The following is an 8,679-nucleotide window of genomic DNA, read 5'->3' on the forward strand; positions in this document are numbered from 1 at the left end:
CCTCCGGGTTTAATTTAAACCAGAAAGTGTGTCCTCTTGGCGGGCGAGCTTATCAACTTCAACTGGCAACGATACCTAACTAGGTGGTCCGTGATTTGTGAAAGTGCACGGAGAGGATGAAAAAAAATCCTTGACGGTTGGACAAAAGGAGTCCTTTTCAGATTGCTCCTAGTGACTATTATGGCCCTCCCAGGACTAAAACGTGACTGACTATTCGTCCAGTCGTTGAGATACAGGTTAGATACTCAATGAATGGGATGCAGCTGGCCAGCGTTCGAGAATAGAGCTGACAGATAATCAACCAAGCGACTTAAATGCCATTTCAAGCGGGAACGTTACTCCTTGCCCGTTTTTCCATTGGAACAAATCAACGGAAAAACCTTCGAGTGTCAAATGTGACATTTATACCGCCACGCACTGTGGGGAGAAGAAAAGCTAGTTAGGTGAAAATAAGATAGAACCTAAATGCCGCTCGTGTTTAATTTAATTAGGATCTGATTAAAACAAAGAAAATAGTTGAACGTTTCTCAACAGAGCATTTGAGTTCAGACACAACAATAGCTCATGGTTTTGCTTCTGGAAAGCTGCATGAAGTTTTCACTCAACGTTTACACATGCAGGCGGACAAAAAGACTTAATAATAAATAGGAAAGGAATATATTTTGGCTCAATCCCGAAGGCTTCAGGAACCAAGATTGAATTTGTTTTTGCACTGTTTAAATTTCATTGCTTTAACTTAAAATTTGTAGGGACCATGAGTTAAGCATGGTGGTCTCATATGCCAAATAGCAAGTTCAGCCATATGAAAAAAGATTTGATAGCCAGCTGAAGTGTTTAATCAAAAAGGGGGTCCAGGGATGCCAGGTGTTTGAGATTTAAAAAATTAGAGAAATTTGGGTAAAAAAACTGTTTTAGCTTGGGAACAAGCGAAGACCACATAAATATGGTTTCAAAAGAAGGTTTAGCAATAAGGCGGGCATTTTGTTGTTTTCGAGATAAGAAATAGAGGAAATAAGGGCATATTGGCCACCTAATTTAACTCTAATTTAATCATAGAAAACAACGAAAAATTCTTAGTTACTTCATTGTTTCGTGTTCAGTTAGACCAGTCTTGTAAGCGGTCACCATCAAATGAATTTTTTCGGAGTGTCGGCTGTTGCGTTAGTATTTGACCGCATTCGATTGATGGCAAGAACAGTGAATCTGATGGAAGCAGGCTGGCTGTGCGACTGTCAGAGGAGAAAATGTAGATAGTTTTTGAGAAATTTTGTTGCGGCCCACCACACTCCCCCACACCAAAAGGCTCAATTGAGCCCCCTGGTAATGGACGCTACTGTTCTCAGCACGTCTGGCAGCTAAACAAAGAAACTTCAACGCGAACAAAATTATAATCATACTGAGAACACAAAAGTTTATTATTTAGTGCGAGGAAATGTATGCTATAATTAAACAAGATTACGATAAGGATCTCAATGGAAGAAAATTTCCTTTAAAGAGATCCATTTCTTTTTTAATAAGGTTAAATAATCAAATACGACAAAAGAAAACTACGATGCTACAAAAACCAACAAAATTTGATTAAAAAAAACTGGTAGTTGATCGACTTTTTTAACGATTCAATTTTTCTTTTAATATCTGTACTACTTTGACTTTAAACATGGAACGGTTGTTGATGGTCTTTATTTCAGTAAGTAAGGCGTTGTATATTGTAGGTCCTATAAAAGAAATTCTTTTTTGCCCTAAAGATGTCATGGATCGGCTTCGTGGAAATGCTTTGGAGAGAGGAGGGAAGCTCAGAGAAAAGGCAGAAAGTGGTTTCCAACAAGGTGAATCGGGAAAAATTGAAATGGAAGCAAAGAAATTCGTCGTTTGTATTATGGAAAAATTTTCATTTTACTAAAAAGCTTGTAGAGTGCATTGGTAAGATTTGAGTAATGGTAAATTTGGGATTAAAATGGTAAGATTTGAGATTCAAGTAAAGGTAAAGATAACATTATTACATACAATATGTTTAATTCAATATATAAATATAAGAAAGACCAATCAGTTGCCAATTGGACAGGTATCTAAACGTATGCGTAATACCTGTCGTCGCTTAATAACACTAAAAATGTCATTAAAATTTAAAACGGTTGCGTAAATTATTGACTCGTTCATCCAAAAAACACATACACCTACACGCCAAGCATTCAATACATAACAGCTCACACCAAACCATGGTGTCGGGTATGTGGTTAGTTGCATTGCAGATTTGCCTTATAATCTAAAGAATGCAATTAAGCGCATACGTTGGCGAAACTGCGGTGAATCCGTGCACCCATGGTGGCTTATTTACATACATACATACATACATACATACATAAAGATGTCATGGATCGGCTTCGTTGCAATAATTATTTTGACGAGTATTGTAGGTTCTTAATCCCGTAGTAAAGTTAAGGTTTTGGTTATTGCTATTCGAGTGTATATTATCATGAACATATATAACGCTTTGCAAATTACAGAGTTCGGTTATTGGAAGAATGCTATGCGTTCCCAGAGAGTATAGCTGTGGAGTAGGAAAAAGCAGGGGTAGTCTGAAGATGTTTTTCAAACATCTATTCTGTAGGGTCTAAATTTTTTGAAGATGTGACAAGGAGGCTCTTCCCCATATCAAAGTACGATAGTTTAGATAAGACTGAATAAATGCATAGTAAAACTTTAAAAGAACATGTTGGGGCACTTAATTTCTTAATTTCCACAAAACACCGCAAAGAGGAGAATTTTTTTTTACTAGGTTCTCTGTGTGACAACTCCAAGAAAGTGTTTCATCCAAGTAAATTCCTAAGTAAAGCATGGATCACTACAAATCTGGACGCATTAAAACGGGTCTATCTCGGAGCTATGTAAACGAAATAAAAATGTTTTGTACTTGAAATGTAGGGTTGCACTTTAAAAGAAAAATAATAAAAAAAATATTCAGATGTTGTTTCGATGAATTTTCGAACTTTTGGTTGAGTATCACTCATTATAGTTTGAACACCCTATTCGCTGACCTCAGCGGCCATTTTGTTCCACAATCTCTTCATCTCTGTTGCTTCCCGAGTCGTCCTACCATTCTTCTTCATCTTCTGCTTGACAATTGCCCAAAATTTTTCGATAGGGTGGAATTGAGGGCAGTTGGGTGGGTTGATGTCCTTTTCGACAAAATCCACCCGTTGGCCCAATACCACTGTAGAACCTCCTAGCTGTACTGGCAGCTTGCCAAATCTGGCGAAAACTTAACTAGTCCTTTGTGAGATCTAATGTACGAAAAAAAAAGTTTTTCAGGCATTCCTTCTTGTAAATTTCGGAGTCCATGGTCTTGTTTTTCACAAAAACCGGAATTTTTCGTCCGCAGCTGCAAATACCTTGCCAGATCAAACACTTTCTTGCACACTTATCAACAAAAACGAATTTGAAGTTGCCGGGGACATCACCATGACCAGTGCAGTGCACCACTGCAGTGGCTTTACATAATTTTTGGCCAGAAAGCTGCCCAAAATCCATCTTCACGTACGTTTCGTCATCCATGAGGATGCATCCGTCGAACTTCGTTGGAATCTTCTTATATATAAAAATGGAGGCGTTTTCTTTGTAATAACATCACGTATGAATGGTCGGTCGGAATGAAGTGAAATTTGGTATCCGAGGGTTTTTTGGGTCAGAGATGGTTTGTATAATAGTTTCAAGAATCTCACTTTTTATGAAAGGGGGGTCCCCATACAAAATTATCTCTTCACATCTCTTCTTATATATAAAAATGGAGGCGTTTTCTTTGTAATAACATCACGTATGAATGGTCGGTCGGAATGAAGTGAAATTTGGTATCCGAGGGTTTTTTGGGTCAGAGATGGTTTGTATAATAGTTTCAAGAATCTCACTTTTTTATGAAAGGGGGGTCCCCATACAAAATTATCTCTTCACATCTTCTTATATATAAAAATGGAGGCGTTTTCTTTGTAATAACATCACGTATGAATGGTCGGTCGAAATGAAGTGAAATTTGGTATCCGAGTGTTTTTTGGGTCAGAGATGGTTTGTATAATAGTTTCAAGGATCTCACTTTTGATGATAGGGGGTCCCAATACAATTTCAACGATTTCCATAAGAATCTATTGGCGAGCACAATGCAGTTAAGGACGTGTAGATGAAATTAATCATTTATTACGATTTATACTTTATTTATTTATTTATTTATTTGAGTCAAACTATGTAGACTACAATACTTAAAACTACTTAAAACTAATGTAAGCTATTGTTTTGTTGTTCTATGAAGTTGTTTTTGAATGCCTTTTTTAATTGTGTTTTGTTCATCGCTACGTCTAAAATTTCACTTTGTAAATTGTATTTGTACATCATTTGATTAATAGGTTGATGTTTTGCATAGTCTTTGTCGTAAAGTTTAATGTAGAACAAATGTTTATTTCTCAATGGACGGGAGGGTGCGTAAAAATTTAGTTTTGAAAGTAATTCAGGACTGTCTATTCTTTGTGTAACAACATCATTTACAAATGCAATTTGGGAAAATTCTCTGCGTTTACTGAGAGGTTCTATATCAATAAGCTTACAACGAGATTCATACGATGGAAGAGGAAAAGTGGTCCAATTGATTTTACGTAGCGCATATAACAAAAATTGTTTTTGAACTGATTCGAGACGTTGCTCGTGAATATTTGAATAAGGATTCCATATGATGCTACAATACTCCAATATCGAACGAACATAGGATATATAAAGAGATTTTATGGTGTATGGGTCTTGAAAGTGTTTGCTGAAATGTTTTACAAATCCTAGCATGCAATTTGCTTTATTGATGATATTGTTCTGATGTTCTACAAACGTGAGTTTTGAATCCAATATGACGCCGAGATCCCTTACAATTTTGCATTTTTGTACTGGTTGATTGCCTAATTTTGTTTCAATGATAGGATAACTTTGCTTTCTGCTAAATGATATAGAGTTGCATTTTTTAACATTCAATTGAAGTAAACTTTTGTTGCACCATTCAAAGAAAACATTGATTTCGTTTTGAAATGTTTCAGCATCTTCGGTTGTTTTTATTTTCAGAAATAGTTTAATATCGTCGGCGTATATTAGGTATTCAATCCGTTTTAGAATAAAGGAAATGTCGTTAACGAACAGTATGAAAAGGAGAGGTCCTAAATGAGACCCCTGAGGCACACCAGAGGTCACAGCTACAGATTTGGATAATTCGTTTTGGAAACGAACGATTTGTGTTCGATCAGTTAAGTATGATTGTAACCAGGAGAGAAGATTTGGATGAAAGCCAATTTTTTTTAATTTGAAGATTAAAAGGGGTATGTCAATGCGATCAAAGGCTTTGCTAAAGTCGGTATAAATAGCCTCAACATGAAAGCCTTTGCTCATAGAATCGATAACGTATGTAACGAATTCGAGAAGATTTGATGCTGTAGAGCGTCCTTTGAAGAAACCATGTTGTTTGCTCGTTATAATATTTTTTACTTGTTGATAAATTTTTTCATTTATTATTGATTCAAAGAGTTTTGGGATGCAAGACAAAATAGCTATTCCTCTATAATTTCGGACATCTGATTTTTTCCCGGACTTGAAAATCGGAATTAAAAAAGATTTTTTCCAAAATTTGGGTACTTTACTATAATTTAATGACATATTAAAAAGAATCAGAAGAGGCTCTGTCAATTCGGCCGCCAAGTTTTTAAGGAAACATGGGGGAAGTCCATCAGGCCCTGCTGCTTTGGAAGCATCAAGTTTTCTAAGTCCTTCGGAAACATTATTGTAATCAATTTCATTGACCTGAATGTCACACGCTAAATCTGGAATGACTGAAAAGTATTCCCTATCTCGGTCAGCCTCAGTGAAAGAAGTATACACTTCCTGAAAAAAAGTTGCGAATAAGTTAGAAATTTCCAGTGGATTATTTCCAATGCTCCCGTCAAGTGTCAATTGAGTAGGAAAGTTTGAATTTTTCATCTGCGTTTTAGTATAGCCAAAGAACGCTTTTGGGTTTTGCTTAATTTCTTTTTCAATTTTCTGATTGTATTTTTCAAAAGAACTTTTTATACATGAATTAAGCTGGTTGCATAAATTTATATAATTTTGATGATTTGTAACACTTCTATCACTTCTGTAGACTTTATGAGCTTTTTGCTTCCTATTTTGTAAGTTTTTCAAATCTTTGTTATACCAGACAGGGTGTTTAGAGCTGTAGGACCGTCTTTTAAATTTTGAAGGAACATGACTGTTTATGAGATTAATCATTATGTTATAAAAGGTTTCTACTGTTGTATCAACATTTCCTTCATTCTTCAATACACTTGACCACTCTATATTGATTAGTTCTAGTTTCAAAAGTTCGAAGTTTGAGTTCTGATAGTCTGGCATTTCCTCGTACTCCCAGTCGCGAGGTATTACACAGTTATGGATAAAGAGCGAGTATTCTATCGCTTTGTGAAATGCTTCGTTTTTCCATAGTGGATCAGTCGATTCGTTTACGCAAAAGTCTTCTGTACAGTTAGTAAAAAGTAGATCAAGATAATTATTGTTACTATTTTTAACATGATTCACTTGGTTTAAGCCTAAAATAGAAGATTTGCCGAAGATTAATTGTAACGTTTCGTTCTCGCCTACGACTGGAAGTAGAATTGCTTCATTGTCATCATCCAAAATAAAGTCAGCGTTGCGTTGATTGAAATCGCCATAAATGTGTAATTTTGCTTCCGGTTGTTCAGCTAATGTATTTTCAAGAATTTGGAAGAATAATTCAAAATAATGTGAAGTGGCATATTCAGGTGGAAAGTACACGGAAGCAAAAATGTGCATTTCCTTTGCCAATAATGTTTTTACAAAGATAGAATCAAATTCAGTATATGTTTGCGTTGCAATTTCTTCTGAGGGAAAAATAGAATCCAAAGCTACAAGAACGCCGCCACCTGACTTTTTTTTGGACAATGCTAAATTTCTATCACTGCGGAACACATTAAACCTCGAACCGAAAACTTCTTCACTGTTAACGCTAGCGTCCCAGCTAGTTTCAGTAAAGAGAACAATTTGATAAGAGGAGCCTAAAAGTTTCAAGCTTATTTCCTTCATTTTTACCGCGCTTCTCATACGGTTTACATTTTGGCAATAAACTAGAATTTCGATAGAGGATCTAGTACCTACATTGGCACGCGTCGTTGGGGCAGAAAATTATATTGCCCATACATTACCGGGTAATCAAACGCCGTGGGAGCTGTTGGAGCGCGATGGCAGCATGGGGCAGCAAACGGTGTGACGTACGGATTGGGAAACGGATAGGCAAACGTCGCTTGTGGGGAGACAGGTGGCACTGAAGGCGTCATGTTTCCGTTATGATTCGTTGGCAAATTTGGTGGGACGGCAGGTACAGTAATTCTCGGACGTCTTTTACGGCGCGGTGATACTTCAGGCGAAGAATTTGTTGGCAAATTTGGTGGGACGGTGGGTGCAGTAATTATCGGACGCCTATAACGGCGCGGTGACGGCACGGGGCTTGGTGTTCCTCGAACGTTGTCCTTTGCAGGGTTTAAAGTTTCACCCCTTATAAATTGGATACCTCGTTTGCTTCTGCGTTTACTGGGGCTGGCTGGCGGATGCGAAAAAAGGTTTTTGGCCGCCGCAAGAAGCTCTCGATCAGGCGGTAGTGGATGATTCATGTTGTGGGTAGAACGGCTATTAATGTAGGGGTTCATATTATTGTTGTTAATATTACGCGCCTTTCGTTGCCGTCTTTTTTTTGCTTTATCGGCTTTTAGTTGCTGCTTCTTGCGGCGCAACTGTCGATTGTCGTACTCCGTCCAATCGGCTTTCCAAACCTTTCTGGTACCCAGAAGGCGCCAACCTGAGACATTTTTTTGACTTATTTGTTGATTCAATTCCTCGGCCAAGCACGTTCCTGGTTCAGGCAAAGGGGTGACTGGTTTTGCTGCAACAGCGTCGTGAATCGACCGTAGTTCATCAATCAGGTCCACGTTACTCGATGGGTTTTGGACGGTTGCCCTTAGTGCATTAAGTTCCAGGGCAATGGACTGGAGCGAAGGAGTAAGCTCCTGTTCTAAATTGGAGAAGCAATTTTTGTGCTGCTCCTCCACCATGGACATAAGGCAATTTTGATGGCCTAAGATCATTTCTTCCAGCATTTCGAAGGTTTGCGCCATCTTCTTTTTATGTCCGTCGAAAGTTGACACGTATTGCTCTTTCATATACGATGGGAGCGTGTCAATTAGATTATCTGCTGACGAAGATGGTCGCATGGCGGCTTTTATCAATGAGGAGAGTTCATTTTTTTGAATACTTATTTGGTTCGAGAGTGTATCGATACCCTCAATCAAAGTTTCAATATATGATAATTTTGAAACTTTAGAGCTCAACTTCTCATGTGCCGTATTTTGCAATTTGAGCTGCTCCAATATTTGTGTTTGCTGGGTCATCAATCTTGTATGGTCAATCTGCTCGTTCATTAAAAGTTGGCAGTCATGGCACATCGGGAGCATGAACCGCCTAATCGATTCTTCGCAATTCCGCTGCACTCCAATACAGGCAGCATGGTACCTTCGGTGGCATGGTCCAGTACACGTCCAAAGGTGGACGCTATCAACGATATTACATGTGGCGATATGACACGGCATGTTTCTATAA

This window comes from Uranotaenia lowii, chromosome 1, assembly GCF_029784155.1.
Source record: "Uranotaenia lowii strain MFRU-FL chromosome 1, ASM2978415v1, whole genome shotgun sequence".
In the NCBI taxonomy this organism is placed as follows: domain Eukaryota; kingdom Metazoa; phylum Arthropoda; class Insecta; order Diptera; family Culicidae; genus Uranotaenia; species Uranotaenia lowii.